This window comes from Gymnogyps californianus, chromosome Z (assembly GCF_018139145.2).
Source record: "Gymnogyps californianus isolate 813 chromosome Z, ASM1813914v2, whole genome shotgun sequence".
In the NCBI taxonomy this organism is placed as follows: Eukaryota; Metazoa; Chordata; class Aves; order Accipitriformes; family Cathartidae; genus Gymnogyps; species Gymnogyps californianus.
Genome location: NC_059500.1, coordinates 64,176,524 through 64,190,644, shown reverse-complemented (window position 1 = coordinate 64,190,644; position 14,121 = coordinate 64,176,524).

Sequence of the window (14,121 nt, the reverse complement as noted above, 5' to 3'; positions counted from 1 at the left end):
TGGATAAGTGGTTTGATATGGAATATTTTGCACTTGCACTGTGATGCAAATCCTGATTCTTCCCTCTCCTTGCCCCATTTTGTCTAGTAAACTAACCTAACAACATAACTTAAGCTCAGATGTGATCACGTCTATTGTCACAAACTCATTACTGGAAAGAACATCAAAGCGTGAGACTGGAGATTGCTGCCAGAATGGTGTGACCCCTCTCGATCAACAGGTTCTGTGGCCATGCATTTTCTTCTAAAAACAGGGAAATACCACAAGTGTTGTTGCTACATTTGTTCTCTTTCCCATAGTGGAGGGGTAGCTTTATTGAATACAGAATCCAGTTTCATTCACAGACTCTCAGTAGGCAGTACTGAAATGAAGCACAGGAGGTAAACCGTAACATACCTATGCCTCCTCGCAGATTTGAAATGACAGCCTGGTATGCTTCCTAAAGCAAAATGCAGCTACTTAACATTCTTTTAAGCCATCTCACAATTACCATGATCCACAAAAGGACACGGCCCCAGGTTAGCATTCAGGAAACTTTTGTCACAGGCAGCTCAAGATTCTCAAGAACTTTATTAGAAGAAGGCATAAATTAAAAGATGGCAAGAAGTAAGTACCAAGACACATATTGAGCTAGAAATTCTTCCAAAAGATGATGAAAGAAATCCAACAGAACAAAATAAACAAGGACCCTCTGATACTGACGCTGCCTCCCTTCCTGGTGATGAAAGGAACTGCAGTACCCTGAGCTTCTTACAGTAACCACCAAAGAAAAGAAAAAGAAAAAAAAAAAAAGAAAGTTTGAGACTTTTTTCTATCAAAATATTTGATTATTCATTCAATATTAACTCACTAAATAAAAGCGAATTAAATTTTTGTTTTCTTTCCCAGGCTCCGTGATTAGCCTGTCTCCCTTGATTAGCCATGGCTAGTTACTCCTGTGTTGCACCACAGCAGATCAAAGGGATAAAGCAGCCTAGTATATCACATAGGATGTAGTCAATGCCGAAAACTCTGTCCTCAAGGAATCTGTGCGTCTATGGATGTGCAGGCAGGGAACAGAAAGCTCAAGGAAGTACGTGGTGAATTAATGCCCCCTTCATAGCAGCTGGCACACATTCCCAGATCAGGTTCGCATAACCCTAGAGCTGTAGGGTCTCAGTATTTAAAATGAGGCTTCTCTGAAAAATTAAACTAAGCTGACTCAGGTCAGCCAAATGGTATCCTCTATCAGCCCACAGATGTGGGCTCCCAACAGCAGAGGCATGACCAAAGGCTGCTTCACCAAGACTTAGCGGTTCACAAGAGCTTGACCAAGTCCCATGGAGAGTCTAACTCTGCACAGCTAATTCTGACACACGGCATGGCATGGCTTTGTTAACACCATACAGAGCCTAGTCAATCTGGCTCCAAGGAGCCCATACCTCTGTCGTGTTTATAGGTAGCTCCAATATTATTATGCAGAATGCTTTGTGCCTAATCGTTTCAATTCTGTCAAACGACACACACCAAGCAACATTGAGAAAGACGTAAATGCAACTAAACTCAATTCTGAGGAGACAGGCTAAAGAGGGTGAAGCCATCTCTGGTAATACTGTAAAATTAAATTTTACGTTTCAGGTATTTGGACCTTTCATTCACAGTTTAAGTACGTCTAATATATTGCTTAAAAGATAAAAAAAAAAGTTTAAGTTATCATCCTCTTATGAGATATTTTGAGAACTTGAATAAAATCCTTACTCAGTACCTTACCTTACCAGATTTAAGGTGACAATGAATAAGGCAGCTTGCAAATATCTAACCCAGGTGTCATTCAACTGCTGGGATGGGTTTGGGTACATTTCCTAACACCTGACTGACACTGTTTTGGGAAACTTTGTGGTACACCAATTAAACACTAAGAAAGAAGATTTTAGAGGAAAAAATAAACAGAAAGCTGCAAGTAGCACAGAGAAACATTGGTAGGAAGGAGGCAATAAGAACGCAGGGGAGCAGAAATAAAAAAAATTGGGAGCTACAGTAGATTATGATAATACAAAGAATGTACCCGCTTGTCCATCAGACACTGCCAAGACAACAAAACTCTCAGCAAAATGATATTTCATGCTGAGAAATGGATGCACTTAAGAATCTATTGATTTATCATTAAAAAATGATCCCCCTTACCCATTTTAACTGTGCTCTATTTACATGGCACTTAAGACGTTCATAAAATGCTCTTCTACTTGGCACACTGTTCATCTTATGCAAGCGACAAGCAGTCTAATCAGTTGCATTGGTTCCAGTGTAGACATGATTTGCTCAATAACTGATAGCTGAGATGTAATCAGGGTTGTGTTGGAATTTTCTAGAGAGATCAAAATTAAAGAGTTAGTTTTCTAATATAATATTTATGCATCTAATATGAATTAATGAGAGGTAATAGGCATTAATCACCTCCTGTCTGCAGGTCTTACACACATTAATGAAATAAGCTGTTAATTCTAGGATAAAGATAGATGACATAACGAACATTTTGATACAAAAGACTAAAATAAGACAAGATAGTCTCTGGACCTGGGAGGTGAAGATAGTACTCAAAAGACTTTCCACGAGAGATGCAGCATAACAAAGACAGAAGCCAAGGGACACTTCATACACTTCTGTCCAAGATAAATGAAGCACATGCCAGGCGGTTTGAGAACCTATCATCTGAAGTGATGAAAGACTTTCCACCAAAAAAGCTATGAATAGCACTAGAAGAACAAAGGGAGGGCAGAATATCACACCACCTTGCATTTCACTTTTCCTTCACATAAAATCTGGACAATATCAGCATTCTGGATACATGCTCTATTTCCCTATTTGCCTTTAGACATCTACCTGAAGATGCTGCTTCTACCCCTCCAAGGGAGTAATTTTTTTTGTGATTTGGATTGATTTATGTGCTGATGACACTTAAGCCATCTATCAGACATAGATTGGACACTGCCTCACTTGCCTGATCCTTGGCTGTGCTAGGAACAGAATAAAAATGGATTTTAGTCACTTCAGCTCAGACAGAAGAAACTCAAGATAGTAAGATATGTCAGGGTAACAAAAGCCTCTGAGCAGTTGCAGCCCCTGTACAATTTATGTAATTATTTATTTTCCCAAAGGAATTAAGAGTTTTGGGATACATCTGGACATGATTGCTCTAAGCCAACATTGTTATCTCTGTTTGCATCAAGTTTTTTCCTTGGAGAGCAGACCAGAGCCATCTATCATTGACAAGACAGGCCACCAAAAATGTTTCTAATGTGGAGCATGCTGAGAGACCACTTACTTGGCTGGTTAAGGCAGCTTCTGCCTAAGACAAACAAATTACCAGGGATGCATGCAACCATGATACACCTGCATGCTAGCAACTCCCAGGCCTTTCTGCTTCTGTGTACAGCTCCCAGATATGGGTTCTGATCAGTTACAATAAACAATTTGGTGACTACCAGATCCTCAGTACAGCAGCCAACATTCCTACTTACGTATTTCTGCTGGATCTTTCCGGATGCACCCTTTGGAGAGCAGAGCTGTGTGTTAGGCAGAGAAAATATTCACGTTCCCAGCTTAAGCTCCTAAATTTCACTTCCCTTCATGGATTTTATTAGGAGCCAAGATTTAAGATACAACTATCCATGTGTTTCTTGGTGAATGAAGGCCATAGAATGAACTGGAATCAGAGCCAAAGGGTTATGGTTGTTCAGTCAGCACTAAATATAAAGCACCTACAACATGTAATTGCTATCTGCAGTAACCTGCCATGCAAGAAAAATATTTTCTTTAGCTGCACGTGAATGTAGCAGTGTGAGCAGGGCATTGCAAGTCATTAAGTTCTTTGCTCAGAAGCTAAAAGTGAGCCTGGAAGACATTTTTATTCTCAGATGAATCTAAAATGGGGAGTGTCTTTCTGAAACAAACTCTTCCTCCCAAAGGTCAAGCAAGGTAAGCTGAGAGACCTAATCACCTGTCTTAAGTGATGCTGTGTAAACCATGCAAAAATCCTTTCACGGCTCTATACTCACAAGATTTTCATTTTTCTTGGAAGTCAGTGATGACTTCAAAGCAGAGTAGGTACAGACAAAATTCCACAATGAACAGAAAAACAGCTGAAACTACTCCTTTGTACAGTATACTGTCTGTATGCCATGTAGTCTAGCACAACAGCAATCACACCCCTTTCCACAGTTCTGGGAGGACTGCACATCATTGCAGTCTGGGAGCAGGGTGCTGAACACCTGCTCAGCAGGTCCCTTCAAGCCTAGGGTTCAGAAACATGGAAATGTTAACTAAATTATTTCCTCAGCTTTTCAGTGGAACCAATTTGAGAGATGTGAACGTGCACAGGCAGATTTATGTATTTTTTACCCCAAAGTTGTGTTTGACAAATAAGTCATTTGCAAAAAGTTAGTCAACATATTAGTACCTCAGTAAAGCAGGCAAATCATCAGGTGCATATTCTGCTCCTACAAAGATGTAAGTAGTTTGACTGGAAGAATCATACATAACTGGTGTGAGGGCCAGTTACATTAATATTGGTCCCTTTAGCAGCAGCACTTTGTTTTTCTGCAAAAAAGCTGTACAGTAGCTGGCAAAAATCCAGCACATTTATAAGCAAGTTCCCATATACAAAGTTGAGTTTAGCTTACCAGAAAGTGACAGTTCCATGGATTCTGAATTTCTGTAGTAACAGCTTATTTTTCTTAAATGAAATATGCAGATGAATAACACAGAAACATTCCCTATTTGTTATGGTACTTATTTACTATTTCCTTTTATTTTTCAATAGAAGAGCTATTTGTCTTCTAATTATTTTCTTACATAAAATGGGATTAAAAAAGGGATTTTAGCCTTTAGGTTGAACTGCCTCTTTCAGTATCCTGGAAGTAGTGTAAAGACATTTAGGTCATACAAGATCACAGTATTGTTCCCAAGCTAGCAGCTAATTGACATAAACTTGAACACTTCAGGCATTTGAGTAATTGTTTAAGGCTGCCTGCAGAATTGAGACTTTGTTTGTAAAGTTTTCAGTATTTGCAGCTGAGAAGAAAAATCTTAAGAGGTAAAGCCTTGTCTAGTGTGAGTTTTCCAGTTGCAGCAGCAGCATTTTGGTGTAGTTGCATACAACTTGCACCAGTGCAGTTCACTCTGCCTTTTCTCTACAGCAATTGTGCACCAAGAACTGTTTTCTGCTGTCAGCCAGCTATGAAATAAATGGGTGCTCTATTTATAGGTAAACTTCCTGTGACCCATGGAAAGACATTCTTTCATTTCCCCTTACGTTTTTGCCTGTTCAAAATCCCAAGAAAGCTATTTCACTTTTCAGCTGTTAATGTCTTTTTTTAACCCATTATACAGATACGCAGTAGCTGGAGATTTTTTTACAGTGATCACTGACATACCTGTGTAAGATTGTACCAGTTAGTTCAGAATACCTGCTATCCCGAAAATATCACATACATTCTTCAATAGCTTGATAATTTTTCTTCATTTTTGTGAACGTATCCTTTGACTCATAAAACAGCATAGTACGTTTAGCTTGTGAAGAGATACTGAAAACCAAAAAGGAATAAAAGCAAGAAGAACGTAATATTTCTAAGGAAACTCTGTTCTGGGTTTTCAGATTTTTTTTTTAAATTAATCATGCCATTCTGTTTTCCCAGGTAATATAACCAACTTACCTGGCTTAAATTTTGTCTCCATCTATCATTATCCCTCTACTCCCTTTTTTTTTGTTTTGTTTTCTCTCAATGAGAAGCAGCAGACTTTCAATTTCAGACATCTCGAGCATACATTTTCCTCCGTGTAGAAAATGGTAGTATAAAGCCTCTGGCCACATGTTCTCAGCATCCTAGCAATAATTACAACATGCAACACGAGCTTTATGACAGTCAAAGTTAACAAAGAACAAAGGACTACATTTTTGTCTTTGCCCAGACTGTGTTGGTTGCGTTCATTTCTACACAGCTGTCTACATCTGAGCTACCTTTGCAGTGAACAGGGAGAGGTGGATGACCCACACCCTACGGTTGTCCAACCTACTTCAGATTTCTCCTTCTAAAAAAGAGATGAGCCACAAGTCAGAGGTGTCAATATTTCTCACTACACTAAGAAGTAAACTAAAAGAAACTAGTTCAGAAATAATGCTTGAAGTTAGGAGAGATTTGTCCTAGCCTGGTGACTGTCAGAAATTTGCATATTTGTATGCATTTTCCAAAAGTACTGAAGCATTTTGGTAGCTGATCTGCAATGCTTTGAAGGCTGATTTTAGGGAACGCTAAGCATTCCCAATTGCTATCAGTGGTAGGTCAGATTATGAATCTGCTCAGTTTGGCTGAGACATTGACAGAGAAGGCTTTGAGACATTTTTTTGGAAAACTTCTCCAGAACCACCAAAAATCCTGAACTTCCAACTTGCCTTTGGAATCCCAAGAAACTAGTAATAGTGTATGCCTTATGTTCATGACAAATACAAATCCAGGATTCAATCTCTTGAACTGTTTTGCTAGGAGTTTTCTTTTTGAACGTTTAAGTCAAGACAAACCTTTTATGGGGCAAACTCATCTGGAGTTTGGGACATTAGAGGGACAATGTGTTAGCACAGATATGTATATATAAACCCCAGAACATTAAAACAGTGGCAACATACTCAGCAGATTTCAGAATAACCTGGAATTTTGAAGGAAAAAAAAAAATAGTGAGCCTCTTCTGTTGAAATTACCTGTAACACCTAGCAGACGTAGACAGCTGTAACCAGTCTTCCATGAGGGAAAGCAAAAATTCACCATCCTTCTTACCCAAATATCATGTGAATTCTAGAAGAGCAGTATCCAGAAGTCTGTAGCAGCAGTCAGTACCTTCAAGTACCATTGGAGAGATCCTGGGACTGAAAATTGCCATCAATTTCTTAACACCCAGATACTTCTATTAAAAATTGCTATCACATTTCCAAATTCAGAAAACTGTGCTCTACTTCTACTGATTTCCCAGTCATACAAAATACCAAAATTCTGGAAAAGGGGTTATAAGTTCAATTTTTTTTTGTTTTGTTTTCACTATGCTGTTTACTTCAAAAGATATTAAAGTGCCTGTAAAACTTTTCCTCTTTATCCCCTACAATAGTTTACTTGATAGATAATGCTGATAAATATTTATCGGAAGCTTATTGTACTCAAAATAAGTTTGCATACTGTGAAGGTCAAACAAGCCTAAAAATAGGAGGATTTGCATAAGCCAAATAGAACACAGTTCATTCCACTAAACATAAGCAGACAACCTTCCCTCCCTCCCATCCCCCCAAATATCCAGACTCTTCAGATCTTCAGGTAATAACATGGGCCATATTAGTGCTGGCATATGACCTACTTTTAAGATATTGTTACAGACCTCTGCCTCCATGCAGAATGCCACCTCTGCTAAATTGTGGTCTACAGAGCTTTGGACTCTGGTGGCAGTTTCAAATGCTCCCATTGCTGACCCTCCTCTTCTTTCCCACTGCCTTTGCTTTTCACAGAACACCCCATGTATTGAATATTTCACTTTTCTTTTATTTCCTCCATGCAAGGCTATTATACTGTTTCAGTGAGCATGATCTTGCCCTTACTTGTCTCCATATGTCTTTCTTGCTATAAAGGGTAGTTAAACTGCATCCTACTGTTTATTAAGCCGAAATTTGACATATTTACCTGATGTTTCTCTCCTGCCTTGCCTAAAATTAGGTTTTTTTAGGGCTCCAAAAACTGAAGGGCTAGACAGGGAGTCCTCGGGGATCAGAATAAGGATCTTTTCTTTTTTTGTTACACACATGAATTTTGTTGCACTACTTCATTCTAGGGAATTGTTGATACCAGAACTTGACAGATGTTTTGTTTCCTTGGAAATAAAACGGAAACACTGATACCTCTCACAGGAGAGCAACTCCGCTATGTTTGTTTGGAGTACGTTGAAACACTACTCTGATACTACTTTGCAAAAAAATGCTTCTTTGGCTCTAGCTCAGTTCAACCTTTCCTGGAGCCAAGAGCTCAGGACACCTCCCTGGCTTTCTACAGACTTATTTTCCAGCTTTTCTCAGAAAACTTTCAATTTTGGTAAATGTTTTATGGAAAGGATACTTTCATTAACATAGCGTTAAGTATTTTGGATGTCTTTTCCCACAATTAAACTTTGTTGGCATGTTTCCTGCACTTTGACTCGGTTTGGTGTGCTCTGTCTGTGTGAGATTACATAGGGTTTTCCTTAACTTGAAAAATCTTATCTTTTGTTGATGGGAGTGACCTCACTATTTTTAGAGCATAATGCAAGACCCATCTTTTCACATAAGCCTTTCCTCAGTAACAAAGAATGACATCATGTCCCAGGGATTCTTTTAAGAAAATAATCAGACCCTTAGTAACTAGATATCAGAGATTAAATCAAGACAGGGAAATCGAGGCCTTTTACAAGATACATCTGCACAAGCAACTCTTGCTTATAACCATAGTAACTTTGATTTGCCTAGCCAAGGAGCAGGTAGCAATGAAGCTACAGCAGCTTAGGTTTCAGCAATCAACTATACACCACGCTCCCAGACAAGATTATAGAGCTACTGGGACTTCTCTAGACTACACACATCAAGGCCATGTCTAGATGACTGTAACTGTACCCCTTGATTACAGTGCAGCCGAAAGACCGTTCTCACCCACAGGGGCTCACGAAGGCCAGCACCCAGAGTGAGGGCCGCACAGCCCACACTGCTGCATCTCTCATCCATCCAGAGGCTGCTGAAAACACACCACACGTCCACTCAGTGGTCGCCAAGAAGGTAAGCCTAACTTTCAAGGCCAATCATTTTTCACCAGAGTGATTCAGCTGCATAAAACAGGAGCGTGAACCATCTTTACGGAAGCCATAAGACCCCCTCAGGCATTTCAGTCGCTCTAAGACAGATGCTTATTTTTACCTCTAATCCCTGCCAACATCATAATGAAAGTAGCATCCTTTTACAATCCCAACTAAAGAGACCATGTATGCACCATGAAATCCAGTGTTACTTCGGCTTTTTAAAAGTGAAGCATGCAGAAGGCCCTCAGATACTACAGTCTGAGTCAAGAGTACAAAACCTCTGAAGTTAGATAAATACAATAGTTAGTCATGCGCTCTCTCGTGTGGGAGAGCAAACATCTGATTGATGCAAGTTAACATTTAAGAGTCTTCAGGCAGAAATGTGTTGGTAGGAGGATTTATTCACAGAGAAGGGGAGATTGCAATTGTTCTGCTACATGAAGCGGAGTCTATTTACTGTGGAGAGGATTAAAAAGCAAAGGGAAACACTCCTGTCCAACTGATTTGGAGGAAGCAGACACCCCTTCGTCAAGGGCACTCTCTGGGAAACTTGACTGACCTCAGTTATCAGGATAAGAATTAAATCTGGGGCAGAGGGAGAAATCCAGAGGGGGAAATACTCTACTGGCTGGGGACAATAGGCATTTGTAAAGTGTCATATACATTTACTATGACAACAAAGCCTTATTGAAACCCTTTCCTTATTAAGAGAACAGCCATTTTCACCACACATCTGTTTCTCACATGAGGCTTACCTCCTTAACTTCAAATATTCAAAAATTCACATAGCAAAAGCCTTTCCTCAGTAAGCAAAGGAGCTTATAAGCTATAATTTCTGAACAATGGTTACTATGCAATGGATTCTCCCACTCATGAGCTACAAATACACTGCATACCATCAAGAGCTTTTAATAATTTTGTCATCTAGTTCTTTCAAAAATTTTTTAGATTTCTGCAATATGTTCAGCTGTGAAAGTGGCATGTATCCAATGCTAACAATAGACTCTAAGCTATGAATCACTAGAGGAAGAAAAAAAAATCGCAAGAATAATATTTAGTCATATTTGTTGGAATATATCAGAACGAGCAAATGCAACCCTATCCCTCAGTGTTCTAGAGACTAAACCTCTCTATACAAAATTCCTGAATTCAGTGAGAATTTTGCCAAAAGAAACCCTACTTTAAAATTCAACGTACCTTGAGACTGCAGCATTTTTGCAAACAAACAAAATTATATTTATGAAATCATACTGAAGCACTTGGTGAAAAGTTTTTTCCTCAGTACTACAAACCTTACGATTTGGGGGGGCCGGGGGTGGGGAAGGAGGGGCTATGGTCTAGCATGTTGCATGTGATACTAAAGACTCTGGGCCAGCTCCAATACAAGTCTTTAAAGTCTGCAAGTTAAGTGTCACACTTCTTGAATAGTAGATGTCAGAGCCCTTATAAAAAGCTTTTCATGAACAAAGTGTTCATTAATGGGCTGCCTAGGGATAGGCAGCAGGAAAATCTGATTACACAAACAAATCTCACGTCAGCTCGCTTCAGGGAGTCTGTAAGGTAATGCCGCTGCCAAGTCAGGATCTGCAGCCCAGAACCTTCCTTCTTCCCCTCAAAGCACTGAACGAGGTCCATTCTTGTTACTGAAGAGATGTCAGTACTTGTATCCTCTTTTACAGCGTATCTGAAGAGCATTCACAAGTAAGAAGGAGAGCCAGGTTCAACTGCTTTTCGTTGCTTGAGGGGTTTCAAACTTGCATGTCTACAAGGAAACACCCCAACTATTACTGGCTATTCTGCATTGGAATTCTCTCCGCTTCATCCTGTTTAAGCTGTTCTGCTGCACAGAAAAAGGACTCAAGATTCGTTTGATCAGAAAGAGAAAACAAGTGGCAGCCTGATTCGATAGCCGGGTAATCATCACACTTACCAGAGGGGAAGAGTCCTTACTCCTAAGAATGTTTTAGGCATTTTATCTACTGACCTTTGGACAAGCTACAGGAACATGTAGAGCAGCCCATGTCGTGGTACCTAGGGCAGCATGACGGATGTGGGTTTGAACTCGCTCCAGCAGAGGACAGAACTGAACATGGAAGCATCACAACAGCCTCAAAATTTCACCCAATATTCACAATTTCCCACCTCCTTCAAATTCCACAGCCAGAACACCATGCTATTAATATCACTCCATAAGCAAACATTTCCAGCTAGTTAGATCTCTCATGTTTATTTCTGCAACAGGTCTCACCTCTTTAGTAATATTGCAACCTCACCACTTGTAAGAAACTATCAATCACAGTTAGTTGTGGAAAGGGACAGCAAGAGCTGAGCACAAAACACCAATGTGTCACTGCACAAACTACTAAGAATTATAGTAGTAAATTAATTTTCTTATTTTTAAATAAAGATAGTCTAACTACAGTTTTAATAGTTGGGTTGAGAGCTCCTCTTCCACTACAGACCATGTACCAGCCCACACTCTAATCTTAGTACTTTCTCCTCTGTTTCTTATGGAACAGCTGCTGTTGGAGAGGACAGCCTTGAGAAGGCAGCAGGATTGAAAGCACCAACACCACCGATAGCCCTAACTGAAGTCCTAAACCTGTGTTCAACAGTATGTAAGGTGAATATTGCTCTTTGAGACTTCAGAGTGGATATTTACAAGAACAGGCAGGGCCTAAATCTGCAAGCTGTATCAATTCTTATCCAAAATCCAGAAAAGTCAAACCTACCAGCCTCATTTGTCCATCTCCAGGCTCTAACAAGTATTTAAGAAAGTTTTTAAAAGACAAAAAAATCACTGCAGAGAAACAAAATTACCACTCAATTTCATGATGAGCTTCAAGCTCTAGTTCATGACTAAAGCTTGAAAAAGAAGTGGGGAACATTCAAATGGTTCCATTTAAAAATAGGATTCTTGGATTAAACAAGCATAAATAGAGCTAACAAAGACAAAGAGGATGAATTAACTGAGGCAAATTTAAGTTGGAGGAAGTTTTTTTCATTTATTGAAAATCCGGGGGAAAAAAAATACTATTTAAAGAAAAACAACTTTGGTAGCAAATGATTTGATGTGGGTTCTCAGCCCTACTTCCCGTCTTCCCTTCCTTTAGAGGCACACAATTCTGGCAATTTTATTGCAAAGTAAAGAGGCAATGTTTTCTGTTACAACTTTGGCAGGACATCAGTGGTTAGCAGTTGCCATGTAGGAACCTTCCTGAACAAATTCACTGTGAAATAGCAGCACCTTTTTACTTTGAAACAAACTGACAAAAGCAATCACACCACAGATGGGAAATTCTCCTGCTGTTAGTATGCATAGCTGCAAGTGTTTGGTTTTAATAACCAAACAGCAAGATGGCTACAAGATAAATTGTCTAATCAACTTCCTGACTTCTAACTGTTGAGTGCTTCATCCCATATATAACAACATTCCAAAGTTTCTCAATGAAGTGATAAAGTAGCACCAGCCCTTACTTATTTAAATGCTGATAATATATTTCACAGATAACCAGCTGTTAACTCCTTGCACCCATTAGCTTGCGGTTAGGTTTATCTGCTCATATACAGAAAGTCCTGTTGTTCTAAGTCACACTGGATTTGTGTCTGCCAATTCCTCTTCATACAAATGAGCCTTTCCTGGGAACAGCAAGGCATTTATGTCAGTGAATGATTGAAGTATGAGCTTCTCTACACCTAGAAATGCTGCTGTGAATAACTGTAATAGCTAGTCTGGGCAAGCAAATTCCATTACATGGAATACTGCCGAAGTTGAATTTCAAACCAGCTTCATTGAAAATTGTTTTTTTCCCCTTGATTTTTTTTTAAGGTCAAACCTTGGACTAGGAGTCCTGTTCCAGAGCATTAGCAGATACTACCTGCTGTGCAAATACTGAAGAGCCCGGTCCCACCAAATCTGGATGGCAGCCTAAATTCCTCAGAAACCCTGACAGGCAGCCAGCCCAATGAGGGAACACCAAACTGTCTGCTTCACTACCTGGCATGTTGAAACTCCAGTGGTTCTCATCCAGGAGATTCAGCAGCTCCAACTAACAGAGCTGCAAATGAAAGTGCTGGAACTGCTGACTGCAGGGTCAGTAATACACTGGGGATGTTCCACATCCATTGGCTCCTGGCAATCCGGATCCCCCATAACCTGCTTAATGGGCTCAGGGATGGATACTCTGGCAGAAACCCGGAAATAATTCCTGCAGACTCCAGAGAAACACCACCTCTGCTGACATTTCCAATTTCACAGACTCAGCAAGTGTGGATATGATCGAATTTTTTTCTGACCAGCTTTAAATTATTACTACTACACCGTGACATCAAATCTTTTGCATCACTTCTGCTGCTTGGCACTATTGATCTTGTCTCTGTTGCAGGAAACAGAATTGGCAGTACCTGAAGAAATAAATGGGACTAGCTCACATCATATATTTTTATTTTGTTGAGTCACAGTCCATATTCCAGAAAAGACCTAGCTCACAATTATTTTAAAGGCCAGTAAATCAGTGTATTGGGGTTGTGTGGCAAGGTTTTGGTAGCAGGGGGGCTACAGGGGGGGCTTCTGTGAGAAGCTGCTAGAAGCTTCCCCTATGTCCGATAGAGACAATGCCAGTCGGCTCCAAGACGGACCTCCCACTGTCCAAGGCTGAGCCCGCCAGTGACAATGGCAGTGCCTCTGTGATAACACATTTAAGAAGGGGAAACAACTGCTGCACAACAGCAGCCAGGAGAGAGGAGTGAGAATATGTGAGAGGAACAACTCTGCAGACACCAAGGTCAGTGAAGAAGGAGGGGGAGGAGGTGCTCCAGGCACCAGAGCAGAGATTCCCCTGCAGCCCATGGTGAAGACCATGGTGAGGCAGGCTGTCCCCAGGCAACCCACAGAGGTCCACGGTGGAGCAGACATCCTCCTGCAGCCCATGGAGGACCCCACGCTGGAGCAGGTGGATGCCTGAAGGAGGCTGTGACCCCGTGGGAAGCCCGCACTGGAGCAGGCTCCTGGCAGGGCCTGTGGACCCATGGAGAGAGAGGAGCCCACGCTGGAGCAGGTTTGCCGGCAGCACTTGTGACCCCGTGGGGGACCCACGCTGGAGCAGTCTGTTCCTGAAGGACTGCACCCTGTGGAAGGGACTCATGCCGGAGCAGTTTGTGAAGAACTGTAGCCCGTGGGAAGGACTCACATTGGAGAAGTTCGTGAAGGACTGTCTCCCGTGGGAGGGAACCCACGCTGGAGCAGGGGAAGAGTGTGAGGAGGAAGGAGCAGCAGAGACAACATGTGAT